Source organism: Delphinapterus leucas, chromosome X (assembly GCF_059928025.1).
Source record: "Delphinapterus leucas isolate spDelLeu-1000000601 "Yukka" chromosome X, BTC_Dleu_Yukka2, whole genome shotgun sequence".
Classification (NCBI taxonomy): Eukaryota; Metazoa; Chordata; class Mammalia; order Artiodactyla; family Monodontidae; genus Delphinapterus; species Delphinapterus leucas.
Window position 1 is genome coordinate 95151742 of NC_143150.1, and position 27937 is coordinate 95179678.

The window sequence follows — 27937 nt, forward strand, 5'->3', positions numbered from 1 at the left end:
TAGATAAGGCTGCTATGAACATTGGGGTGCATGTATCTTTTCGAATTAGTGTTTCTGGTTTTTTGGATGTATACCCAGGATTGGGATTGCTGGGTCATATGGTAGTTGTATTTTTAGTTTTTTGAGAAACTTCCATACTGTTTTCCACAGTGGCTACACCAGTTTACATTCCCACCAACAGTGTACGAGGGTTCCCTTTACTTCACATCCTCGCCAACATTTGTTATTTGTGTTCTTTTTGATGATAGCCATTTCTGACAGGTGTGAGGTAATATCTCACAGTGGTTTTGATTTGCACTTCCCTGATGATTAGCAATGTTGAGATTTTTTTTCATGTGCCTGTTGGCTATCTGAATTTCCTCTTTGGAAAAATGTCTATTCAGTTCTTCTGCCCATTTTTTTAATCAGTTTTTTTTTTTGATGTTAAGTTGGTATGAGCCGTTTATAGATGTTGGATATTTTAAGCTTTTAAGTTTAGTTAGGTCCCATTTGTTCATTTTTGCTTTTATTTCTTTTGCTTTAGGAGACAGATCCAAAAAAATATTGCTACAATTTATGTGAAAGAGTGTTCTGCCTATGTTTTCCTCTAAGAGTTTTATAGTATCCAGTCTTACAAATAGGTCTTTAACCCATTTTGAGTTTAGTTTTATATATGGTGTTAGAGAATGTTCTAATTTCATTCTTTTACATGTAGCTGTCCAGTTTTCCCAGCACCACTTATTGAAGAGACTGTCTTTTCTCCACTGTATATTCTTGCCTCCTTTGTCATAGATTAATTGACCATAAGTGCATGAGTTTATTTCTGGGCTCTCTATTTTGCTCCATTGATCTCTGTGTCTGTTTTTGTCACTTTGCACTTTTATGTTATGGAGGTGGCTTCTTTCCTTAAACCTCATGAATCAACCTCTGTTAACTTCAAACTTTTCTTCTGCAGCTTTCTCACCTTTCTCAGCCTTCATAGAATTAAAGAGGGTTAGGCCTTTGCTCGGGATTGGGCTTTAGCTTAAGGGAATGTCGTGGCTGGTTTTTCTTTTTGTTGTTGTTGTTTTTGTTTTTAGCTGCGTTGGGTTTTCTTTGCTGTGGGCTTTCTCTAGTTGCGGTGAGCGGGGGCTACTCTTCATTGCGGTGCGTGGGCTTCTCATTGCAGTGGCTTCTCTTGTTGTGGAGCATGGGCTCTAGGCATGCAGGCTTCAGCAGTCGTGGCACAAAGGCTCAGTAGATGTGGCTCGCAGGCTCTAGAGTGCAGGCTCAGTAGTTGTAGTGCACGGGCTGAGTTGCTCTGAAGCGTGTGGGATCTTCCCGGACCAGGGCTCGAACCCCTGTCCCCTGCATTGGCAGGCGGATTCTTAATCACTGCACCACCAAGGAAGCCCTCGTGGCTGGTTTGATCTTCTATCCAGACCACTAAAACTTTCTCCATATCAGCAATAAGGCAGTTTTGCTTTCCTATCATTCATGTGTTCACTGGAGTAGCACTTTTAATTTTCCTCAAGAACTTTTCCTTTTCATTCACCACTTGGCTAACTGTTTGGTGCAACAGGCCTAGCTTTCAGCCTGTGTCAGCTTTCAACATGCTTTCCTCACTAAGCTTAATCATTTCTAGCTTTTGATTTAAAGTGAGAGAGGTGTGACTCTTCCTTTCACTTGAACACTTAGAGGGCATTGTAAGGTTATTAATTGCCCTTATTTCAATATTGTGTCTCAGTGAACAGGGAGGCTCGAGGAGAGGGAGAGAGATGAGGGAACGGCTGGTTGATGGAACAGTCAGAACACACACAACACTTATTGATTAAGTTTGCCATTTTACATGGGCGTGGCAAGTCATGCCACAAAACTTTTACAATAGTAACATCAAAGATCACTGATCACAAATCACCATAACAAATCTAATAATAATAAAAAAGTTTGAAATATTGAGAGAATTACTAAAAAGTGACACAGAGACATGAAGTGAGCAAATGCTGTTGGAAAAATGGTGCTGAAAGACTTGCTCAACACTGGGTTTCCACAAACATTTTCTTTGTAAAAAAACAATATCTGCAAAGCACAATAAAGTGAAGTGCAATAAAATGAGGTATACCTGTAATTTTGCTTCTATAAAATCATCCAAAAGAAACAGAGATGCAAAAAGATGAATATACAATGGTTTTCTTCATAGGCATCTTGATAATAGTGAAAAAAATGTAAACCCAATACTCAACACTAGGGAATTGTTAGGCAAATGATTCATAAGATGGAATGCTAAGCAGTCATTAAAAATCAGGTTTTAGAATATTTATTGAAATACAAACTATTTGATATGTCCAAAAAAGATAAAAACAAAAGACCACAGAAGAGTATTATAACATGATACTATTATTTTGAAGGAGAAAGACAGAAGAAAAGAAGGGAGGAAGAGAGAAGGAAAAGAGAAGAATAATGGAATAGCAACCTCTGTTGATATTTTATTATACATCCCAGAATGGTGACATTGCAAGGGATTTCTTAGTTGTTGTTTTGGCTTTGCTATCCTGTTTTAAAATTCTTTTCAAATTTTTGTAATTGAAAAATTATTTATTTGAGACTGCAAAGAATACCCAGAAATCTCTGGGAAGTAGGATTACAAATATTCTTCATTTTCTTCTTGATACTTCTCTGTATTTTTTCAGTATTTTTACAAAGAGCATGAATTATTTTTATTGATAGGGAAAAAGTTCTTTTTTACACAAAGAAGATATGGGTATCTCTTGAGTGTGACATTCTATTTCAACATAGTATTTGTACAATACTATGAAATATATTTTTAATAATAAAGATCTGGTCTGAATAAGTTAGAATAGATAAAGAGTTCAAAATGGATACAAATTGGGCAGTGAGTCCTAGGTATCAAATATCCTCTCAATTCTTTCCACAAGGAAACTGTGACAGAAATGAAGACTTATTCCCCTCATTTTCTGTTCAGCTTCCATGACAGCCTGTGGGATGGAAAAGGCTTAGCTGCAGGCCTTGTCGCTTTGTGCTCAGAATTTGAGGGAGAAAGGTACAATAGTTGGGGTGTGGTTGAGTGGAGAGGTCTTAAGAATAGTATTTATAGGGTCTGTACACATTGTTTTCAAGATCCTACAAGTTAAAAAAAAAGGTTGCTGTAAATAATTTGTTTGTTTCACCTCTGTTTCGAGTTTAAATAATGTCAAGCAACTTTTCAATAAATAATATTAAAAGATAACAGTGGCTGACATATTGAGTGCTTGCTTGCTCAATGCCAAGCACTGTATTAAATTTTGGCCATACAGTTCTTCTTTTAATCTGAACAGCAACCCTATGAGATAGGAACTATTTGAATCCCTATATGAAAGATTTTAGAAAAGTGAGCTCAGAGAGGTCCCTGGTGCCAAAAAGGTTGGGGACCGCTGCTTTATAATCCATTGCCTAATGTATCTACTAAAGCTAAAAAACGACCAACAAAAATGCATTCACGGGCTTCCCTGGTGGCACAGTGGTTGAGAGTACGCCTGCCGATGCAGGGGACATGGGTTCGTGCCCCGGTCCGGGAAGATCCCACATGCCGCGGAGCGGCTGGGCCCGTGAGCCATGGCCGCTGAGCCTGCGCATCCGGAGCCTGTGCTCCGCAACGGGAGAGGCCACAACAGTGAGAGGCCCGCGTACCGCAAAAAATAATAATAATAATAAAATAAAATAGATAAGAAAAAAATGCATTCACATGGTCACCAAAAGACACATACTAAGTAGAAAGTTAAGTAGTAGCACTGTTCTTAAAAGCCCAAAACTAGAATGTACCCAAATGCACATCAGCTATTGAACAGATAAATTGTAGCATATTTACACAGTGGAATGCTATACAGCCATGAGAATGAATTATCTAAACTACATGCAACGAATAGATGAATATCACAAACATAACACTGAGCAAAAGAACTCAGGCCCCAAAGAGCACATCATGTATGATTCAATTTACTTATTTAAAACATGCAAAAGACAATCAAAATGAATCTATGGTTTCAAAATCTGAATAGTGATTACTCTTTGAGGTTGGAAGGTGGTGGCGGTTGAAGCCTAGATAGTGGCACATGAGGGGTTTCTGAGATGCTAGTAATGTTCTATTTCTTGATCTAGTTCCTGGTTACAAGAACGTGCTTACCTTGTGAAAATGAATTGAGCTGTACAGCTGCCATATGTGTACCTTTCTCTATGGCTAGTGACTCCAGAGGAAAAAAGTAGTTGATGACGGACATCTAGTTTAGTTGCTACTATGGGGAAATCTAAAACACACAAGAAAGTAGTATTTACAGAGTGACAAAGGTGGATCATGGAAATACTGATCTGATAATGATCAGCTTTCTGAGATATAAACAATTAGCCCTGGGGAGTGACAAATAATATGCCACAACAAGCTCATTTGGTTACTTTTTCCATCAGAATTCAGAACCACAGAGTGTCTGTTTGGACAGCAGGAAAGTGTCTGCTTTAATATCACCACCTGCAGAATGAAATTCAACCAATTAAGTTAGGAAATTGCCATTTGCAGATAATTATTATTTATCTGGTTTCTAACTTCATAGCTCTACAGCCATTTGAGGACAAGGTCTCAAAACTGCCACAGGGTGTGGTGTCGGAGTTGGTCTATTTTAACTTAATGATCTGGAAGAGGAAATAACCAGCATGGTAATGACATTGCCAACGATGCTAAATTGAGAGTGTTGCAAATGCTAATAAAGGCAGAGGAACAAAATGAGAAGACTTTGCTGATAAAAGCTGGGCTTTAGTGAATAATACCAGTGCATTGAATTCCCAGTTCTCTACCCTAACAACAGATTCCTGAACACACTCCTTGTGCTCAAAATGTCTCATATCTAAAAAAATTAAATACTCTATTTCAGCTCTGCAATTTTAAATAAACTTTTAAAATTTTAGAATAGGATTAAATTTACAGAAAAGTTGCAAAAACCATACAAAGAGTCCCCATATAACCCACACCCAGTTTTCTCTATTATTAACATGTTACATTAGTATGGTACATTTCTCACAATTAATGAACCAATATTGATACATTACTACTTATTAAAGTTCATACTTTTTGCAGATTTTCTTAGTTTTTACCTCATGTTCTTTTCTGTTCCAGGATCCCATCCTGGACACTATATTCCATTTAGTCATCATGTCTCCTTAAGCTCCTCTTGACCGTGACAATTTCTTAGACCTTACTTTTTTGGACCTTGACAGTTTTGAAGAGCACTGGTCAGATATTTTGTAGAATGTCCCTCAATTGGAATTTCTCTGATATTTTTCTCATGATTAGACAGGGATTATGGGTGTTGGGAAAGAAAACCAGAGAAACAAAGTACCAACCTCAACACATCATACTATCAACATGCTTTATCACTTTTGATGTTGACCTTGATCACCTGGCTAAGATACTGTTTATCAGATTTCTCCACTGTACTTACTTTCTTTTCCCCCCAGCAAGATTTCATCTTTTTTATGGCTGAGTAGTATTCCACTGTGTGTGTGTATGTGTGTGTGTGTGTGTGTATCTCATATCTTTTTTATCCATTCATAATTAATTTATGACAAAGGATCAAGGAAAATACAATAAAGAAAAGATAATCTTTTCAATAAAGGGTGTTGGGAAAACTGGACAGCCACTTGGAAAAATTTAAACTAGACCACTATCCCACACCATACACAAAAATCAACTCAAAATGAATTAAAGATTTGAATGTAAGACCTGAAACCATAAAACTCCTAGAAGAAAACATACTATACTCTTTGACACTGGTCTTAGCATATCTTTCTAGATATGTCTCTTCAGGTGAAGGAAACAAAAGCAAACATAAACAAATGGGACTACATCAAACTAAAACGCTTCTGCTCAGCAAAGGAATCTTTCTGCTTTCTTTTGAGTGTTTTAATGGTGTATTTTTGACCATTTGCATTTAAGATGACTATTGATATAGTTGGATTAATATCTACTATGTAATTGTTTTCTATTCATTGCATTTTTCTTTGTTTCTTATTCTCCTTTTTTATGCCTTCTCTGGTGTTAATTAAGTATTTTATATGCGTTCTCTGGTGTTAATTAAGGATTTTATATAATTCCATTTTATCTCCTCTCTTAGAGTATAAATTACAGTCAACTTTTAAAAATTTTAGTGACGGTCCTAGAGTTTCCAATATATGCTTTTAACTAATCTAATTTCATCTCTAAATAACACTATATTGCTTTAAGTGTAGTACAAGTACCTTAAAATAGAGTATTCACAATTTTCCCTCCCATTTTTGTAACATTTCTGTCATTCATTCATTTCAGATTTCATTTCATTTATCCATACGTTATAATCACTCAATATATTGTTACTATTATTACTTTAAGCAGTTGTTTTTAGATCAATTAAGAATAAAAAATTAAAAGATTTTATTGTATTTTCAATTATTTATTCCCCAGTGCTCTTCCTTTTTTTTGTAGATCCAAGTTTCTGACCTATATCACTTTCCTTCTACCTGAAGAACTTCTTTTAACATTTCTTGCAGGGCAATTCTGCTGGCAATGAATTCTCTCAGTTTTTTGTTTGAGAAAGGTTTCATTTCTCCCTCATATTTGAAAGATAATTTCTTTGGATATAGAATTATAGGTTGGTGATTTTTTATTTTCAACTCTTTAAATATTTCATACCACCCTTTAGAAGGCCACTATAATTTTTCTTATTGAAGTATAGTTGATTTACAATGTTGTGTTAATTTCTGCTGCACAGCAAAATGATGCAGTTATACATATATGTGCATTCTTTTTTATATTCTTTTCCATTATGGTTTATTACAGGATATTAAATATAGTTCCCTGTGCTATACAGTAAGGCCGTGTTGTTTATCCATTCTACATACACCAGTTTGCATCTGCTAACTCCAAACTCCCACTCCATCCTTCCCCCACCCACCCCTCCCCCTTGGCAACCACAAGTCTGTTCTCTATGTTTGGGAGTCTGTTTCTGTTTTGTAGATAAGTTCATTTGTGTCATATTTTAGATTCCACATATAAGTGATATCATGTATTTTTCTTTCTCTTTCTGACTTACTTCACTTAGTATGATAATCTCCAGGTCCATCCATGTTGCTGCAAATGGCATTATTTCATTCTTTTTTATGGCTGAGTAATATTCCATTGTATATATATGCCACATCTTCTTTATCCATTCATCTGTTGATGGACATTTAGGTGGCTTCCATGTCTTGGCTATTGTAAATAGTGCTGCAATGAACATTAGGGTGCATTTATCTTTTTGAATTATGGTTTTCTCTGGATATGTGCCCAGGAGCGGGATTGCTGAATCATATGGTAGTTCTATTTTTAGTTTTTTGAAGAACCTCCATACTGTTTTCCATAGTGGCTGCACCAAGTTACATTCCCACCAACAGTGTAGAGGGTTCCCTTCTCTCTACACCCTCTCCAGCATTTGTTATTTGTAGACTTTCTAATGTTGGAAGGCCACTGTAATTCTTATCCTCATTTCTGTATAGGTGAAGTGTTTCTACTCCCCCTGCCACCCCCTCCAAGTTTCTGGCTTCTTTCAAGATTCACTCTTTGTCTTGGGGTTTCTGCAGTTTAAATATGATATATCTAGTTATGTTTTGTTTGTTTGTTTGTTTCTTGGAGGGGGAGCTATTTTTCTTGCTGGTGTTTTCTGAGCCTCCTTGTGTCTGTCATTAGTTTTGGAAAGTTCCCAGCCATTTTTGCTTCAAATTGCTCTGCTCCATTCTTTCTCTTCTAGTATTCCAGTTACATGTATATTATACCTTTCGGAATTGTCCCTTAGTTCTTGGGTGCGCTTTTCTGGTTATTTTCCATTGTTTATTCTCTTTGCCCTTCAGTTTGAGAAGGGTCTATTGACCTATCTTCAGACTCATTGAATCTTTCCTCTGTCTAGTCAAACCTACTGATGAGTCCATCAGTAGCATTTCCTTTTGATTCTTTCTAGAGTTTCAATCTCTATACTTAACATTACCCATCTGTTCTTCCATGTTGTCTTTTTCCATTAGAGCCCTGTGTACAAAAAATATATATTGCCTGCCCTTTTAGTAAACAATGACTACTTCCTGCCATCAAGCCATCAGCCACTGCAGCCACCCCCGACAGTGCACCCTGAGGGGAATTCAGGATGGAGAAAAACCTATACTGGCCCTAGATAGTTAAGATGCATAGCAAAGGAATAATTTCAATGAGCTCAGACTCTTGTATGTTCCCATACATAGAAAAGCACTAAAATCATTAACTTGAGATGTCTGTTCTTTTGTGATTAGCAGAAACCTTTTGATGTATGACTACATGTTTTGTTTTGTTTTGTTTTACCAGCAAAAACTCCTAAATATATACTGGTTCCTCCCTTACCTCTGTGGAACAGTCCCCCAACTCCTGTCTGAGAAGCTATCTCCCTTCCCAGGCTATAGCCTTCAGTAAGACCCTGAATAAAACATAACTTTCAACTGTTAGGTTGTACAATTTTTTAGACAGCAGCCCTTATATATTAATCACTGTTATTTTAAACTTTCTGTCTAATAATTCCAACATCTGTGTCATATCTGAGTCTGGTTTTTATGATTGCTTTATCTCTTCAGACTGTGTTTTATCTGGCCCCTAGGCATGCCTTGTAATCTGTTGTTGAAAACCAGACATGTTATACTCGGTAATAAGTACTGAGGTAAAGAGGCCTTTAATGTGAGTATTAATGTTGATCTGGCTAGAAATTGGGCTCTGTTTAATGTTTTCTGTAGCTATTAGTGCCAAAGACTTCAAAATACTCTAGTGTTCTTCCCCAAAACAAAAACAAGGACACTTCCTAAAGTACTCCTTCTCAGAGAAAGTGTGTCTCACCGTTCTTTCCACTATAGTTCACCATTACTATACTGGAGCCTTGTTGGTGTGGTGGTAAGTATGTGGGAGGTGAGCATTCTATAATGTTCTGCTTAAATCTCAGTGTTTTAGCGGTCCTGTCTCAGGGCTGTAACCTTCACAAATATCTCTCCAGTGGCATAGGTTTTTTTCCCCTGCCCCCTACTCTCTTCCTGGCTGCAATATTCACAAACTATTTCCCAAGTGAAGCTCTGACCCCTGTTGATCATGTTTTTCCGCCCTAGGTAAGACAGGAGGGCTAGAGGGGCCTGGCTGAAGTGGGAGGGATGCTCTTCCTCCATTTGAGGTAAGTATCAGGAAATGTCTTTTCCCCTGGAGGGTAGGTCTTTGTTATGCAGAAGACCCTGGGAGTATTTCATGACATTTACTATTCTCCTCCCCCTGCCAGAACCATGAGGGGGTCTTTCTCCAACCTCCACCAGGAGAATCTAGTGGGCGTTTGGAGGTAAAACCCACAAAATTCTGCGTCTCTTTAAAACTGCAGCCCCAGGATTTTCTTAATCTCTTGCTAGTCCACACTCAGCCTCTGGCAATTCATCAGAATTACCATTTAAGTATTCCTATTAGTTTATATCTCCAGAGGCTTCTACTTCAGGTTAGCAGATCTCAGCTGTGACTATCTGGATGCACCTTTCTGTACAGACTTCAGAGTGATTTGCCCCAGAAACTCAGTTCTCTAGTGGTTCCAAAAAAAGTTGTTGATTTTCAGTTTGTCTAGATTTTTCTTCTCATAAGGACACGAGTGAGGACTTCTAAGCTCTTTACATGTCAGAGCTGAAACTAGGGTCTGTCCACCATTGCATTTTAATCAAATAATATGACTAAAAGATACCAACTATTATGTTTTTAAGAGGAGCATTGGGAAGTGACATTTATCTAGTGCCTGAAAATTTACAGAGTAATAATTTCATCAACAAATCATTGCTGACTGCCTACTATGTGCCAAGTCCTGCTCTAGGGGATGAGGCCACCTCAGCAAATAAAGTCCCTGCCTTTATGAAACTTACATTCCACACAGTGAGAGACAGAAAATGATGATAAGTACCATAAAGAAAAATAAAAGTAGGTAAGGATGATAGAGAGTGATGGGACGAAGGCTGGAGGATACTATTTTAAAGAAGATAAACAGATTTGCATGTATGAGGTCCTGGGGCCTATCATCTCCACTACACCTTTGTAAACAAAATGAAAAAAAAAAGAAGAAAGAGGAGAAGGAGGAGGAGGATGGGGGAGAGGAGGAAGAGACAGAAAAGCCCCTCTGAAAAGAAAAAAACTGAAAATACTCAAAGGAAGTGAAGGAGTGCCCCCAGAGGGTATCTGAAAGAAAAGTATTTAGGGAACATAAAGAAGGCTGGTGTGGCTGGGTTGGATTTTTCCAAGAGTCACAGGAGAGGAAGCAATGGGAAGCCTCATCATATGGAGCCTTATTTAGCCATCGTAAGAATTCGAGTTTTCACTCTGAGTAAGACTGGAAACCACTGGAGAATTTTCAAACAGAAGTATGACATGAGTTCACATATTTTTGAAGGATTGATCTGACTGCTGCACTTAAAACAGATTGCTGGAGGTGAGGAAGACAAGATGGAAGAAGCTACAGAGAGTATTTGGGTTGCTACTGGAATAATCCAGGGAAGAGACGATAGTGGCTTTGAGATAATGAGATGTCATCAGATTCTGGAATTATTTAGAAGGTAGAGCCAATGGAATTATTGATGGATTTGTTATATCATTTAAGCTTCATAACAACACTTACTAGAGCAAGGGTAATAACATTTGTGAAAGATGAAGAAACTGACCAAGGAGATCTTACCTAGGTCCCTGAGCTAGTGAGAGACAAATCAAGGTTCAAAGCCAAATCTATCATGCTCCAAACCCCTAATTCTGACCCTCCCATTTATAACCAGTTAGAGTTATGAGGGATTTTTGAGTTAGCCCAACACTTCATTTCACAGAGGAAAAAAAGTGAAAGGTTAAGAGACACTCTCTAGATTCTACAATTAGCTAGGGGCAGAATTACGAAAAAACGCCCTGCCTAATGACACCTGAATGGGTCACTTTCTACTCTGCCATATGCCCTTTCGTCTGATAAGTGGGAATAAAACACCAAAGATTGCAGGTAATTGTAAATTAAACCTATGTCCACATTAAAAGAGCTCTATTGCAAAATCCACTACATATGGGTCATTTTTAAGAAGGCATTACAAGACAGGGGTGATATTTCTCACATTGCATCCTGAACACTGCCTGTATTTTTAATTATTAACAGAATAATGCAGTCTACTAGACGTCTTTTTAAAAAACAGAAGAAGAAGAAAAAAGGAAAGAAACAACTAAGCAAACAAAATTTATGGAATCAACTACTTCTACCTGCCTAAGAAACGTGCCAGGTGTGGCAAAATGGTTGACCTCCATGTGTTTCTTTTTTTTTTTTTTTAACATCTTTATTGGAGTATAATTGCTTTATACTGTTGTGTTAGTTTCTGCTATATAACAAAATGAATCAGCTATACGTACAGATATATCGCCGTATGCCCTCCCTCTTGCGTCTTCCTCCCACACTCCCTATCCCACCCCTCTAGGTGATCACAAAGAACGGAGCTGATCTCCCTGTGCTATGTGGCTGATTCCCACTAGCTATCTATTTTACATTTGGTAGTGTATATATGTCAATGCCACTCTCTCACTTCTTCCCAGATTACCCTTCCCCTCCCCATGTCCTCAAGTCCATTCTCCACATCTGTGTCTTTATTCCTGTCCTGTCCCTAGGTTCTTCAGAACCATTTCTTTTTTAGATTCCATACATATCTGTTAGCATACGGTATTTGTTTTTCTCTTTTTGACTTACTTCACTCTGTATAACAGACTCTAGGCCCATCCACCTCACTACAAAAAATTCAATTTCATTTCTTTTTATGGCTGAGTAATATTCCATTGTATATATGTGCCATATCTCCTTTATCCATTCATCTGTCGATGGACACTTAGGTTGCTCCCATGTCCTGGCTATTGTAAATAGTGCTGCAATGAACATTGAGGTACATGAATCTTTTTTATTTTTTTTTATTTTTATTTTTTTGCAGTACGCAGGCCTCTCACTGTTGTGGCCTCTCCCGTTGCGGAGCACAGGCTCAGGACGCGCAGGCTCAGCGGCCATGGCTCACGGGCCTAGCCGCTCCGCGGCATGTGGGATCTTCCCAGACCGGAGCATGAACCCGTGTCCCCTGCATCGGCAGGCGGACTCTCAACCACTGCGCCACCAGGGAACCCACATGACTCTTTTTGAATTATGGTACTCTCAGGGTATATGCCCAGTAGTGGCATTCCTGGGTCATATGGTAGCTCTATTTTTAGTTTCTTAGGAACCTCCATACTGTTCTCCATAGTGGCTATATCACTTTAAATTCCCACCAACAGTGCAAGACGGTTCCCTTTTCTCCACACCCTCTCCAGCATTTATTGTTTGTAGATTTTTTGATGATGGCCATTCTGACCAGTGTGTGGTGATACCTCATTGGAGATTAGATTTGCATTTCTCTAATGATTAGTGATGTTGAGCATCCTTTCACGTGTTTCTTGGCAATTGATATATCTTCTTTGGAGAAATGTCTAGTTAGGTCTTCTACCCATTTTTGGATTGGGTTGTTTGTTTTTTTGATATTGAGCTGCATGAGCTGCTTGTAAATTTTGGAAATTAATCCTTTGTCAGTTGCTTCGTTAGCAAATATTTTCTCCCATTCTGAGGGTTGTCTTTTGGTCTTGTTTATAGTTTCCTTTCCTGTGCAAAAGCTTCTAAGCTTCATTAGGTCCAACTTGTTTATTTTTGTTTTTATTTCCATTTCTCTACGAGGTGGGTCAAAAAGATCTTGTGGTGATTTACATAATAGAATTTTCTGCCTATGTTTTCCTCTAAGACTTTTATAGTGTCTGGCCTTACATTTAGGTCTTTAATCCATTTTGAGTTTATTTTGTGTATGGTGTTAGGGAGTGTTCTAATTTCATTCTTCTACATGTAGCTGTCCAGTTTTCCCAGCACCACTTATTGAAGAGGCTGTCTTTACTCCATTCTATATTCTTGCCTCCTTTATCAAAGATAAGGTGACCATATGTGCGTGGGTTTATCTCTGGGCTTTCTATTCTGTTCCACTGATCTATATTTCCATTTTTCTGCCAGTACCGTACTGTCTTGATTACTGTAGCTTTGTAGTATAGTCTGAAGTCAGGGAGCCTGATTCCCCAGCTCCGTTTTTCTTTCTCAAGATTGCTTTGGCTATTTGGGGTCTTTTGTGCTTCCATACAAACTGTGAAATTTTTTGTTCTAGTTCTGTGAAAAATGCCACTGGTAGTTTGATAGGGATTGCACTGAATCTGTAGATTGCTTTGGGTAGTAGAGTCATTTTCACAATGTTGATTCTTCCAATCCAAGAACATGGTATATCTCTCCATCTGTCTGTATCATCTTTAATTTCCTTCATCAATGTCTTATAGTTTTCTGCATACAGGTGTTTTGCCTCCTTAGGTAGGTTTATGCCTTGGTATTTTATTCTTTTTGTTGCAATGGTAAATGGGAGCGTTTCCTTAATTTCAGATTTTTCATCATTAGTGTATAGGAATGCAAGAGATTTCTGTGCATTACTTTTGTATCCTGCTACTTTACCAAATTCAATGATTAGCTCTAGTAGTTTTCAGGTAGCATCTTTAGGATTCTCTATGTATAGTACCATGTCATCTGCAAACAGTGACTGTTTTACTTCTTCTTCTCCAATTTGGATTCCTTTTATTTTTTCCTCTCTGATTGCTGTGGATAAAACTTCTGAAACTATGTTGAATAACAGTGGTGACAGTGGGCAACCTTGCCTTGTTCCTGATCTCAGAGGAAACGGTTTTAGTTTTTCACCATTGACAACGATGTTGGCTGTGGGTTTGTTATATATGGCCCTTATTATGTTGAGGTAAGTTCCCTCTATGCCTACTTTCTGGAGGGTTTTTATCATAAATGGGTGTTGAATTTTGTCAAAAGCTTTTTCTGAATCTATTGCGATGACCATATGGTTTTTATCCTTCAGTTTGTTAATATGGTGTATCAGATTGATTGATTTGTGTATATTGAAGAATCCTTGCATTCCTGGGATAAACCCCATTTGATCATGGTGTATGATCCTTATGATGTGCTGCTGGATTCTGTTTGCTAGTATTTTGTTGAGGATTTTCGCATCTATGTTCATCAGTGATATTGGCCTGTAGTTTTCTTTTCTTGTGACATCTTCGTCTGGTTTTGGTATCAGGGTGATGGTCACCTCATAGAATGAGTTTGGGAGTGTTCCTCCCTCTGCTATATTTTGGAAGATTTTGAGAAGGATAGCTGTTAGCTTTTGTCTAAATGCTTGGTACAATTCGCCTGTGAAGCCATCTGGTCCTGGGCTTTTGTTTGTTGGAAGATATTTAATCACAGTTTCAATTTCAGTGCTTGTGATTGGTCTGTTTATATTTTCTATTTCTTCCTGCTTCAGTCTCGGAAGGTTGTGTGTTTCTAAGAATTTGTCCATTTCTTCCAGGTTTTCCACTGTATTGGCATACAGAGCTTGCAGTAATCTCTCATGATCCTTTGTATTTCTGCAGTGTCAGTTGTTACTTCTCCTTTTTCGTTTCTAATTCTGTTGATTTGAGTCTTCTCCCTTTTCTTCTTGATGAGTCTGGCTAATGGTTTATCTTCTCAAAGAACCAGCTTTTAGTTTTATTGATCTTTACTGTTGTTTCCTTCATTTCTTTTTCATTTATTTCTGATATGGTCCTTATGATATCTTCCCTTCTGCTAACCTTGTTTTTTTTGTTGTTCCTCTCTCTCTAATTGCTTTAGGTGTAAGGTTAGGTTGTTCATTTGAGATGTTTCTTGTTCATTGAGACAGGATTGTATTGCTATAAACTTCCTTCTTAGAACTGCTTTTGCTGCATCTCATAGCTTTTGGGCCGTCGTGTTTTCATTGTCATTTGTTTCTAGGTATTTTCTGATTTCCTCTTTGATTTCTTCAGTGATCTCTTGGTTATTAGTAGCGTATTTGTTTATATTTTTTTACAGTTTTTTCCTGTAATTGATATCTAGTCTCATAGCATTGTGGTTGGAAAAGATACTTGATACTATTTCAGTTTTCTTAAATTTACGAAGGCTTGATTTGTGACCCAAGATATGAGCTATCCTGGAGAATGTTCCATGAGCCCTTGAGAAGGAAATGTATTCTGTTGTTCTTGGATGGAATGTCCTATAAGTATCAATTAAGTCCATCTTGTTTAATGTGTCATTTAAAGCTTGTTTCCTTATTTATTTTCATTTTGGATGATCTGTCCATGGTGAAAGTGGGGTGTTAAAGTCCCCTACTATGATTGTGTTACTGCCCATTTCCCCTTTTATGGCTGTTAGTGTCTGCCTTATGTATTGAGGTACTCCTATGTTGGGTGCATAAATATTTACAATTGTTATATGTTATTCTTGGATTGATCCCTTGATCATTATGTAGTGTACTTCTTTGTCTCTTGTAATAGTCTATTTTGTCTGATATGACAATGCTACTCCAGCTTTCTTTTGATTTCCATTTGCATGGAATATCTTTTTCCATCCCCTCACTTTCAGTCTGTATGTGTCCCTAGGTCTGAAGTGGGTTTCTTGTAGGCAGCACACATACGGGTCTTCTTTTTGTATCCATTCAGCCAGTCTATGTCTTTTGGTTGGAGCATTTAATCCATTTACATTTAAGGTAGTTATCGATATGTATGTTCCTGTTACTATTTTGTTAATTGTTTTGGGTTTTTTATTGTAGGTCTTTTCCTTCTCTGTGTTTCCTGCCTAGAGAAGTTCCTTTAGCATTTGTTGTAAAGCTGATTTAGTGGTGCTGAATTCTCTTAGCTTTTGCTTGTCTGTAAACGTTTTAATTTCTCTGTCAAATCTGAATGAGATCCTTGCTGGTTAGAGTAATCTTGGTTGTTTTTCTCTTTCATCACTTTAAATATATCCTGCCACTCCCTCCTGGCTTGCAGAGTTTCTGCTGAAATATCAGCTGTTAATCTTATGGGGAGTCCCTTGTATGTTTCTTGTTGCTTTTCCCTTGCTGCTTTTAATATTTTTTCTTTGTATTTAATTTTTGATAGTTTAGTTAATGTGTCTTGGCGTGTTTCTCCTTGGATTTATCCTGTATGGGACTCTCTGTGCTTCCTGGACTTGATTAACTATTTCCTTTCCCATATTAGGGAAGTTTTCAACTATAATCTCTTCAAATATTTTCTCAGTCCCTTTCTTTTCCTCTTCTTCTTCTGGGACCCCTATAATTCGAATGTTGTTGCATTCCTTGTTGTCCCAGAGGTCTCTGAGACTGTCCTCAATTCTTTTCATTCTTTTTTCTTTATTCTGCTCTGCCCTAGTTATTTCCACTATTTTGTCTTCCAGGTCACTCATCAGTTCTTCTTCCTCAGTTCTTCTGCTATTGATTCCTTCTAGAGTATTTTTCATTTCATTTATTGTGTTGTTCATCACTGTTTATTTGAGCTTTAGTTGTTCTAGGTCCTTGTTAAACATTTCTTATATTTTCTCCATTCTGTTCCCAAAATTTTGGATAATATTTACTATCATTACTCTGAATTCTTTTTCAGGTAGACTTCCTATTTCCTCTTCATTTGTTTGGTCATGTGGGTTTTTACCTTGCTTCTTCATCTGCTGCATATTTCTCTGTCTTCTCATTTTGCTTAACTTACTGTGTTTGGGGTCTCCTTTTCGCAGGCTGCAGGTTTGTAGTTCCCGTTGTTTTTGGTGTCTGCCCCCAGTGGCTAAGGTTGGTTTAGTAGGTTGTGTAGGTTTTCTGGTAGAGGGCACTGGTGCCTACGCTCTGGTGGATGAGGCTGGATCTTGTCTTTCTGGTGGTCAGTACCACGTCCGGTGGTGTGTTTTGGGATGTCTGTGACCTTATTATGATTTTAGGCAGCCTCTCTGCTAATGGGTGGGGTTGTGTTCCTGTCTTGCTAGTTGTTTGGCATGGGGTGTCCAGCACTGGAGCTTGCTGGTCATTGAGTGGAGCTGGCTCTTAGCATTGAGACGGAGATCTCTGGGAGAGCTCTCGCTGATTGATATTATGTGGGCTGGGAGGTCTCTGGCTGTCCAATATCCTGAACTCGCCTCTCCCACCTCAGAGACTCGGGCCTGGCCCCAGGCCAGAGCACCAAGACCCTATCAGCCACACGGCTCAGAAGAAAAGGGAGAAAAAAAAAGAAAATAATAAAATAAAATAAAGTTATAAAAATAAAAAAATTTTTTAAAAAGTAATAAAAAAATAAGAGAGCAACCAAACTAATAAACAAATCTACCAATGATAACAAGTGCTAAAAACTATACTAAGATAAACATAAAAATGAAAAACTAGTCAGTCGCATACCGGAAACCCCAAGTGTAGTATTGGTCCCAAAGTCCACCACCTCAATTTTGGGTTTATTCATTTTCTGTTCAGGTATTCCACAGATGCAGGGTACATCAAGTTGATTGTGGGGATTTAATCTGCTGCTCCTGAGGCTGCTGGGAGAGATTTCCCTTTCTCTTCTTTGTTCGCACAGCTCCTGGGTTCAGCTTTGGATTTGGCCCTGCCTCTGCGTGTAGGTCACCCTCTGGCATCTCTTCTTCTCCCAGACAGGAGGGGGTTAAAGAAGTGGCTGATTAGAGGGCTCTGGCTCACTCAGGCTGGGAGGAGGGAGGAGTATGGGATGCGGGACGAGCCTGCGGTGGCAGAGGCCTACATGATGTTGCAATAGCCTGAGGTGTGCCATATGTTCTCCCGGGGAAGTTGTCTTTGGATCACGGGACCTGGGCACTGGCGGGCTGCAGAGGCTCCTGGGAGGGGAGGAGTGGATAGTGACCTGTGCTTGCACACAGGCTTCTTGGTGGCTGCAGCAGCAGCATTAGTGTTTCTTGCCCATCTCTGGTGTCTGTGCTGATAGCCGCAGCTCGCGCCTGTCTCTGGAGCTCATTTAGGTGGTGCTCTGAATCTCTTCTCCTTGCACACCCTGAAACAATGGTCTCTCGCCTCTTTGGCAGCTCCAGACCTTTTCCTGGACTCCCTCCCGGCTAGCTGTGGTGCATTAGCCCCCTTCAGGCTGTGTTCACGCAGCCAACCCAAGTCCTCTCCCTGGGATCTGACCTCTGAAGCCCGAGCCTCAGCTCCCAGCCCCGCCCACCCCGGCGGGTGAGCAGACAATCCTCTTGGGCTGGTGAGTGCCGGTCGGCACCAATCCTCTATGCGGGAATCTCTCTGCTTTTCCCTCTGCACCCCTGTTGGTGTGCTCTCTTCTGTGGCTCTGAAGCTTCCCCTCCCTGCCCACCCCTGTCCCCGCCAGTGAAGGGGCTTCCTAGTGTATGGAAACTTTTCCTCTTTCACAGCTCCCTCCCAGAGGTTCCGGTCCCATCCCGATTCCTTTGTCTCTCTCTCTCTCTCTTTTTTTTTCTTTTGCCCTACGCAGTTATGTGGAGATCTTCTTGCCTTTTTGGAAGTCTGAGGTCTTCTGCCAGTGTTCAGTAGGTGTTCTGTAGGAGTTGTTCCACATGTAGATGTATTTTTGATGTATTTGTGGGGAGGAAGTTGATCTCCAAGTCTTACTCCTCCGCCATCTTGAAGGTCCTCTCCCTGCGTGTTTCTTATAGTATTCTTTGGGGACCTCTGTGCCAGTGCTATTAGCACTTACACTTGACACTGCCTGGTATAAAAGGCAGCATTATTCTGTTCATTTTAATTGGCTATGTTCTCCTTGAAAAGATATTCTTGAAGAAAATAAAAGAAGAAAAAAACAAGAATGACAATCCCCGGAAACAAATTGGGGGCTTTTCCATTTGTAAAATACTTTTTACACCTAGTAATGCCCATTAGTCCTTCAAATTCAACTCAATCTACTATTTTATTTTTTTAGAAATTTATTTATTTATTTTGTTTATTTATCTATTTTTGATTGCATTGGGTCTCCATTGCTGCACACGGGCTTTCTCTAGTTGCAGTGAGCGGGGGCTACTCTTCGTTGCAGTGCACAGGCTTCTCATTGCAGTGGCTTCTCTCATTGTGGAGCATGGGCTCTAGGAGCGTGGGCTTCAGTGGTTGTGGCACACGGGCTCAGTAACTGTGGCTCGTGGGTTTAGTTGTTCTGCGGCGTGTGGGATCTTCCTGGACCAGGGCTTGAACCCGTGTCCCCAGCATTGGCAGGTGGATTCTTAACCACTGCACCACCAGGGAAGTCCCTCAATCTACTATTTATTAAGGCCTTGCTGTGTGCCAGAAACTAGAATAAACGATTTATTCGTTGTTTATTTAAATCCTCAAAACAGCCTTATGAGGTAGGTATATTATTATCTCCATTTTACAGATAAAGTGATAAAGCTTACTAAAATGTATACTTTTCTTTTGCTCACAGAGAACCCTGGGTTTACCTCTACACCTTCACTTCCACAAGTAAATCAAGGATTACAGTGCTATGTGATATCTCTCTTCCGCTATGTTTTGAATTCCTTGAGGGAACAAACTCTTCTTTCTCTCCTCTTCAGTACTTCAACATACCCTGAGAAGTAACATAGATCTTTTCTCCAGGTATTTCACTTAATTCCATTTATTCATCACAATACCCCCATGAGATATTGTTTTAATAGTCTCCTATTTACCCCATTAATGAGGGACAAATTCCCACCCTAGGGCAATAGGGGTGGCTGAACCCATGGCACCAAATACTGGACAGATGAGATTGACAGCAATTTGCTAGTCACATATATTTATTTATAACCCAGAGGAAGAGGACACCACATCATGCAGAACCACGTGTGGGTTGCACTTTGGAACAGAGTGAACCATTATGTGCTGTAGGAGGCAGGTTTTGTAGTATCAAGATGGTGGGATGGCCCCTGGCTCCCACAGGAGAATGTGATTGGCTTGTTTGTATAATTCAGTGGGCTGGCTGAGAACTGGAACCCACTAGTCAGGGATAGGCAGGAACTGTGCTTGGTCCCTATGATAAGGAGGGTTGCTTGCCTAGGGGACCTTATCCACCAGAACAGCGTGGGGAGGGAATTTGTGGTTAGGCCATTCAAAGCCCTCACAATTTTATCACTGTCAAGGTAGCACACAATACTGAGCCTTAATTTTAAGCCTGACACCGCAGATATGCAACACGCCTATTTTTACAATGAGGAAATAGAGCTTAGGATGCTTATATCATCCACAAAGTCACACAGCCACTGAGGCTGTGTGAGAGGCTGAGGTTAAACTCTGGTCTCTGACTACAAAAGCATGTTCAGCTTGCAAATGGTTAATGGAACATCTTCAGTTTCTAAGCAACAGTTCAATGTGATTTCTGCGAAGTGTGAGAATGGAAAGGAAAGAGTATACCATTTTCTGACTGAAATCAAAAAGGTACAACAGAACATTTCTTGCCCATATGCCCCAGTCACCAGCATTTGGTTGGAAGGAATCACCACAAATGCTTTGCATCAGGGGGTGGAAAGATCCACTGTTGGTTCATTCCAAGGTCCCCTCACCTGCCTGGTTGCCTATTTAGCCCATTTACTATGAATTGGCCCAGTCTAGTTCAGTCTCAGAAAAAGTACAGGTATAGCTTAGCTAAATTAGCATGGAGATTTCAGTATGCATATTAGTGCTCTTGAATGTTTGGACTGTCATTTATCCATAATAACTTGATCGTTTTTGTTTTGAATACTTTAATAGTTGTTGTTTTTCTTCTTGTATTCTTATTTTCTTACACCTCAAGTTCTTTTAGCTCCCGTTTTCAGCATGAATGTGTTTTGCTATCAGTAATGAACCTAATTCCTAAAATATAGAGTACCTTCTTTTTTTCCTAAATTTATTGAGTCATTCAATTTCAATCAGGAAATGTGATGCAGAATAACTGTTGTTTTTGCAAATTTCCTGGGAGTAATTACCTTAATTGTGATAACATTGGAGTAAGGGTAGTGATGGATACGGGTCCCACAGGGCTGCTGTTTGTAGATTTTGAAATATAAAAAGCAATTTATAGGCATAAAGTCTTGAGGAAATTTCTAACCAAATGGATAACGTGCACAAGTTAACACTGCCAAAAAACTGCATTGTAAGTGAGTTGGCTTTTTGGCTGTGTACAGTCTTCAGAACCTGGTAACCATTAGGAACAAAGACCTCAAGACTCTGAAGCTAGTCATTTATTCCAGTGTAAGAAAGTCACAGGGTGTAAAAGGAAAGCTGGTGACAAGCAAAGCAGCAAGGTAGCAATTGGCATCATTCCCCATACAACAGCATGAAAGTTGAGATAAAAGCAAAATATATTACCAAATACTGGAATCTCCTGATGATAGAGCAAAATTAAATATGCAATAATTGACTCAGCAATGTCATCTCTACGAATCTATACCAAAAATACACTGGGAAAAATATACTATTTGTAATAGCTAATGACTAGACACAACACAAATAAATATTCATCACCAAGAGAAGGATTGAATAAAATATGGTATATCTACCCAATGGAGTCCTATGCAGCTATAAAAATGAATAAGACTATCTCTACAAATAGCTAGATGGAGAAAAGTGTATATAGTATGCTAATAAATGGAGGAAGAACTATCACAGAAGAGACTTCAGAAACATAACAACCAAGTACAATGTGTGAACCTTGTTTGTATTCTGATTTTATGTACTATATAAAAGACATTTTATAAGACTACTAGGGAAAATTAAACACAGACTAAACATCAGATAATAAAGAATTATTATTAACTTTGTGGGTATGATAATAATATTTTGGTCATGTTTTCTTAAAACGTGAGACAAATACTGACATATTTTTTGGAATCAATTGTCTGAAGTCTGGTTTTTGCTTTTAAAATACTCCAGTAAACAAAAGGGGGGAGGCAGAGAAGAGTTGAAACTGAAACAACAGAGTGTTGATAAACGTTGAAGTTGGATGGGGAATACTGTGTTTTCTACTTTTGTGTATGTTTAGAAATTACATAATAAGTTTTTAAAAAGCACTATATACATACATATATATATATATATATACTTTATATAGAGAGATATAGAAATAGAGATAGATAAATAGAGAGAGACAGAGATATGCCTTGGTCCCACCCAAGAGATCCTGAATCAATGGATCAGGGGCAGGATTTGGGAACCTGAACTTTTTTTAAAGGTCCAAAGTTCTTTAGCACTCTCATTAATCAAGTAATAGGATGTGGCATTTGGGGGTTAAAAATTCTCAAAAATTTTGACTATTATAAATCCATACTGACTATTAAAGCCACGATAAATATAATTTTTTTCTCAGATAATTCTAAAAACCTATCAGGATTCTGAACTGACTTAGGGCTACATGAATAACATGGATTTTTATCTCAGCCTACTTTGATGCTCACATCTGTTGACTAATAGAGAATCCTGGTTGACAGAATGCCAGATACAGACATAATATGCTTAAGCCAACTTGAGGGCAGGGCCAGCATTGTCTCTGTCTTTTATAAATGTCCACAGTCTCTGCCACTTCAAAGGATTATAGAGAGGATAACATGTATATCTGTGTAAGTGCTTCAGAGCCCATCAAAGAAAATCCTTCAGTAAAATCCAGGGTATTAGTAGTGATAATATGGAAAGTCACTTACCCAGTGAGCTCACCTTGGTCATCAGCTGAGGAAGAAAAGCCTAGATTGGTGAATGGTATCATCCCCATCCAGCATCAGAGAGAATGAAAGGCGAGAAGGCAGACCAGGGAAGAAAAGGGAGGCTTGCTGGAGTGGAACAGCCCAGTCACCTTTTCCACGTGTGAAAGCAGAAAGACATGGAGTCCAGCAATATTCCCCCTGCAGCTTGCTTTCACATACAAAGGGCAGGGCTTGAACTGGAAGTTTAATCCTACCAACAAACCTAAAGAAGAAAGAAAAAGAACTTACATGTATTTTTATTTTGCTATGAGTTTTGAAATCCATTTTTAATTATTTTTTGAGCAATGCTGAGCCAGCAGCAAAGTTTCTCAAAAGCATTTTATCAAATTGCTTATTTTAAATTTTTATCAAAACAAAACTATAGAACTTTCGGTTTGGGAAATCTTTTCTTAAAGAAAGCTACTTGCAGTAAAGTTCGGAACGTGGTTGGTGCTCACAAGTCACTTTAGAAATCTGCACAGTCCCAGGGTGTTCCTCAGCAAACTGAGCTTTCTCGAAGTCTTCAAGATGGTTGTATGCTGGATGCTGCCTCCAATTAACAACACTCATTAGGGACTGACATGTAAATTCAGAGTGCAAATTTATTAATTTGCAATGAGAAATAAAACTTCTAGATGGATCGAAAAATCCATCAAATATTGGTAGAAACAACAGCCATTCAACAAATATTTATTAAGCACTGTAGTAGGCTCAGTAATAACACCCCAAAATAACCAGTCTTAATCCCTGGAACCTGTAAATGTTACTTTATTTGGAAAAGTGTTATTTGCATTTCGAGATGGCAAGATTATCCTGGATTTATCCAAGTGGGCTCTAAATGCAATCACAAGTATCCTTATATGAGAGAGTCAGAGGGAGATTTGACTTCACATCCACAGAGGAGGCCATGTGAGGATGGAGCAGAGAAAGATTTGAGACGGCGTCCCTTAAGGTTGGAGCGATGTAGGCGCAAACCAAGGAATGCGGGCAGCCACCAGGAGTTGGAAGAGGCAAGGAATGGATTCTCCCCCAAGGGAGAACACCTCGATTTCAGCCCAGTAATACCAATTTCAGACTTCTGGCTTCCAGAACTGTGAGAGAATTAATTTCTGTTAACATCCTAAGTTTGTGATAATTTGTTATAGCAGTTATAGGAAACTAATATAAGCACAAACTGCGTGTCAACTGTGTGCACATGAGGAATACAGTGGCGACCCAAACTGTGTGGTCTCCATCTTCATAGAGATTCAAAGCAGGTGGTGGGATGGTATATGATTCGATGGCATCAGGCCTCAGTAACTTTTTGTATTCCTGCCACAGTGGGAATATACAATTTGCAGGCAGACTGATGTCAGCTGGAAGGGCCTTTATTTCCTCCAGAGAATTCTCCAGGTTTCTTCTTTCATGCAGTAAGCTAACCATCCCATATACAACATGGTTTAGATTTTACCTCCTTTACTGAGTTCTTAAGGCACCACCTCACATAGCTACAACTTTCACATTACATTTAATATTATAATGTTTACAATGAACAAAATCACAGATGTTGGGCATTTGAACAGGAATAGTTTTAACATTTTATGACACTTTTGGCTGAGACCTTCATTTGGCAAAGGGACTATGACCTGGACAAATGTTCTGGACATTTTGCAAATCATTGCCTACAGTGTCCCTTTGATCATACAACAAACTGTTAGGTATGGTGCACTGCCTTGCGAATTATGATACATTTCTGTACACTGATTTTAAAGATGCCTTGTGAGTTATAATATCTAAGATGAACTGTGTATATTACAGTTAACAAGTAGAATTTTTATTGGAGTATAGTTGATTTACAATGTTGTGTTAGTTTCAGGTGTACAGCAAAGTGACTCAGTTATACATATACATATATTCCCTCTTTTTAGATTCCTTTCTCATACAGGTTATTACAGAGTATTGAGTAGAGTTCCCTGTGCTACACAGTAGGTCCTTATTAGTTATCTATTTTATATATAGTAGTGTGTATATGTCAATCCCAATCTCCCAATTTATCCCTCCCCCTCTTTCTCCCTTGGTAACCATAGATTGTTTTCTACACCTATGACTCTATTTCTGTTTTGTAAGTAAGTTCATTTGTATCATTTTTTTTAGGTTCCACATATAAGTGATAGCATATGATATTTGTCTTTCTCTGTCTGACTTACTTCGCTCAGAATTTTTTGCTTCAACTGATCAGTTGATAAAATCTTGGTGCCCAGGTCTAAGAAAAGCCACTCTCCTTTGTCTCTGATTGACTTCAAGAATGTAATCCAAACCAGGCCTTCTCCCCCAATGTGGGCACAAGGTCGCTTATCATCCAGGTCTCACAAACAGAAAAATCATCCAGGGTTTGTCCTCCACTGTCACTATCCAAATGTGGAGCTTCAAGGACAAAAGAGAACAGACAGCTGTTACAACAGTGCTTTCTCTAAGCCCACAGACAGCTAACTTCACTATAAGCCTGGGAAAGGGAAAATTACCATATTCCTGTCTTACGGTTTCCTGCCTCCTGCAGTTTCTATATTCTACCACCAGTCCACATTCGCTATTAAGAGACAAGGTTAATTCACTTGCCTCTTTAATTCCCTCTAGGATTTGTAAGGTTTTCCGTAGGTTTCAGAGAGTTCTATTGGTGTCAGTAGGCCTGCAGATGTGGTTTGAGTGCCAAGGCAAGGAGAACAGAGTTTGCCTGTTTGACTTTTCTGCTTTCATAGGCTTTGAAAAAGCATGGGCTAAGGATGGCAGAATCCTTTTTGGATGACGTATTTATAAAAATTTTAACTACATTTTGTGATTATAAAGTAATAATGTAAAACCACTGCATACAATTTAGAATGTGAATTAAAGAAAGTATAATACAGAAAACAAGACCACCTGAAAAACCTATCACTCCAAAATAACCAGTGTAAGCATTGACTCTGGATATATTTTTTAATGAACTTATGATAATTCTCTGTATATGGTTTAGCAACCTGCTTTTTTTCATTTTACATGGAATCATATTTTTCCATGTCATTATATCTTCCTCATAAACATGACTTTTCAGGGCTGTAAATATCCTACCACAATAATATTTGACCATTTCACTACCATCTGACACTTCTATAACTTTCAATTTCTCACTGTTAAAAGTAACACTTTGAATGAAAAGCCTTGCAGATAAATTTGGGGGGGCATCCATAATTATTTCACCAGGATAAAGCACTAGTTGTGAAATTACTAGGTGAAAGAGCATACAGAATTTAGCTAGTCTTTATTAAAGGATACCATCCATCCAAAAAAGTTCACAAATCATAAGTATTACCAGTTGATGAATTTTTATCAAGTGAACACATCCATGGAACCAATACTCAGATCAAAAAATATTACCAGCCCCCCAGAAGCCACCTTCCCAGTTCCTAAACACCCTAAAGGTAACAACTATACTGACCTTTAACATAATAAATGAATTTTACCAGTTTTTCAATGTCGTATAAATAGAATCATTTGTATGTTATGTACTCTTTTTATCTGGCTCCTTTCATACAACAGTATGTCATTACTGCAATTCATCCATGTAGCTGGGGATAGCAATCATTTGTTCATTATCATTGCTGGATGGTATTCCATTGTGTGCATATGCCACACTCGTTATCCATTCTACTGTTGATGGACATTTCAGTCCTTTTCAATTCAAGGCTATTATGAATAGTGTTGCTATGAACATTCTAGTACATGTCTTTTGGTGAACATATGTACACATTTCTGTTGGATATGTACCTAGGACTGGAATTGCTAGGTCATAAAGATGGCATATGTTCGACTTCAGTAGATACTGTCAAACAGTTTTTCCAAAGTAGTTGTAGAATATGTACATTTTAAGTATCTTGATACAAAATGCCATTTACAAAGGTTCTCTCCCTTTATATTTTCTCAGCAGCATATGAGACACCATGTGGAACCCTTCCCAACAGTAGGTATTATACATTTTTTAAAAACCTTTGCCACCTATACTACAAAGCTACAGTCATCATTTTGTGCAGTACGGTACTGGCACAAAAACAGAAATATAGATCAATGGAACAGGATAGAAAGCCCAGAGATAAACCAACGCACATATGGTCACCTTATCTTTGATAAAGGAGGCAAGAATATACAATGGGGAAAAGACAGCCTCTTCAATAAGTGGTGCTGGGAAACCTAGACAGCTACATGTAAAAGAATGAAATTAGAACACTCCCGTGTCACCATACATGAAAATAAACTCAAAATGGGTTAAAGACCTAAATGTAAGGCCAGACACTATCAAACTCTTAGAGGAAAACAGAGGCAGAACACTCTATGACATACATCACAGCAAGATCCCTTTTGACCCACCTCCTAGAGAAATGGAAATAAAAACAAAAATAAACAAATTGGACCTAATGAAACTTAAAAGCTTTTGCACAGCAAAGGAAACCATAAACAAGACCAAAAGACAACCCTCAGAATGGGAGAAAATATTGGCAAATGAAGCAACTGACAAAGGATTCATCTCCAAAATATACAAGCAGCTCATGCAGCTCAATATCAAAAAAACAAACAATCCAATCCAAAAATGGGCAGAACACCTAAATAGACATTTCTCCGAAGAAGATATACAGATTGCCAACAAACACATGAAAGGATGCTCAACATCACTAATCATTAGAGAAACGTAAATCAAAACTACAATGAGGTATCACCTCACACCAGTCAGAATGGCCATCATCAATATATCTACAAACAATAAATGCTGGAGAGGGTGTGGAGAAAAGGGAACCCTCTGGCACTGTTGGTGGGAATGTAAAGTGATACAGCCACTATGGAGAACAGTATGGAGATTCCTTAAAAATCTAAAAATAGAACTACCATATGACCCAGCAATCCCACTACTGGGCATATACCCTGAGAAAACCATAATTCAAAGAGTCATGTACCACAATGTTCATTGCAGCACTATTTACAATAGCCAGGACAGGGAAGCAACCTAAGTGTCCATCGACAGATGAACGGATAAAGAAGATGTGGCACATGTATACAATGGAATATTACTCAGCCATAAAAAGAAATGAAATTGAGTTATCTGTGGTGAGGTGCATGGACCTAGAGTCTGTCCTACAGAGTGAAGTCAGTCAGAGAGAGAAAAACCAATACCGTATGCTAACACATATATATGGATTCTAAAAACAAAAAAAAAAAGGTACTGATGAACCTACTGCAGGGCAGGAATAAAGAGGTAGACATAGAAAATGGACTTGAGAACATGGGGTGGGAGGGCAAAGCTGGGGCGAAGTGAGAGTAGCATCGACATATATACACTTATG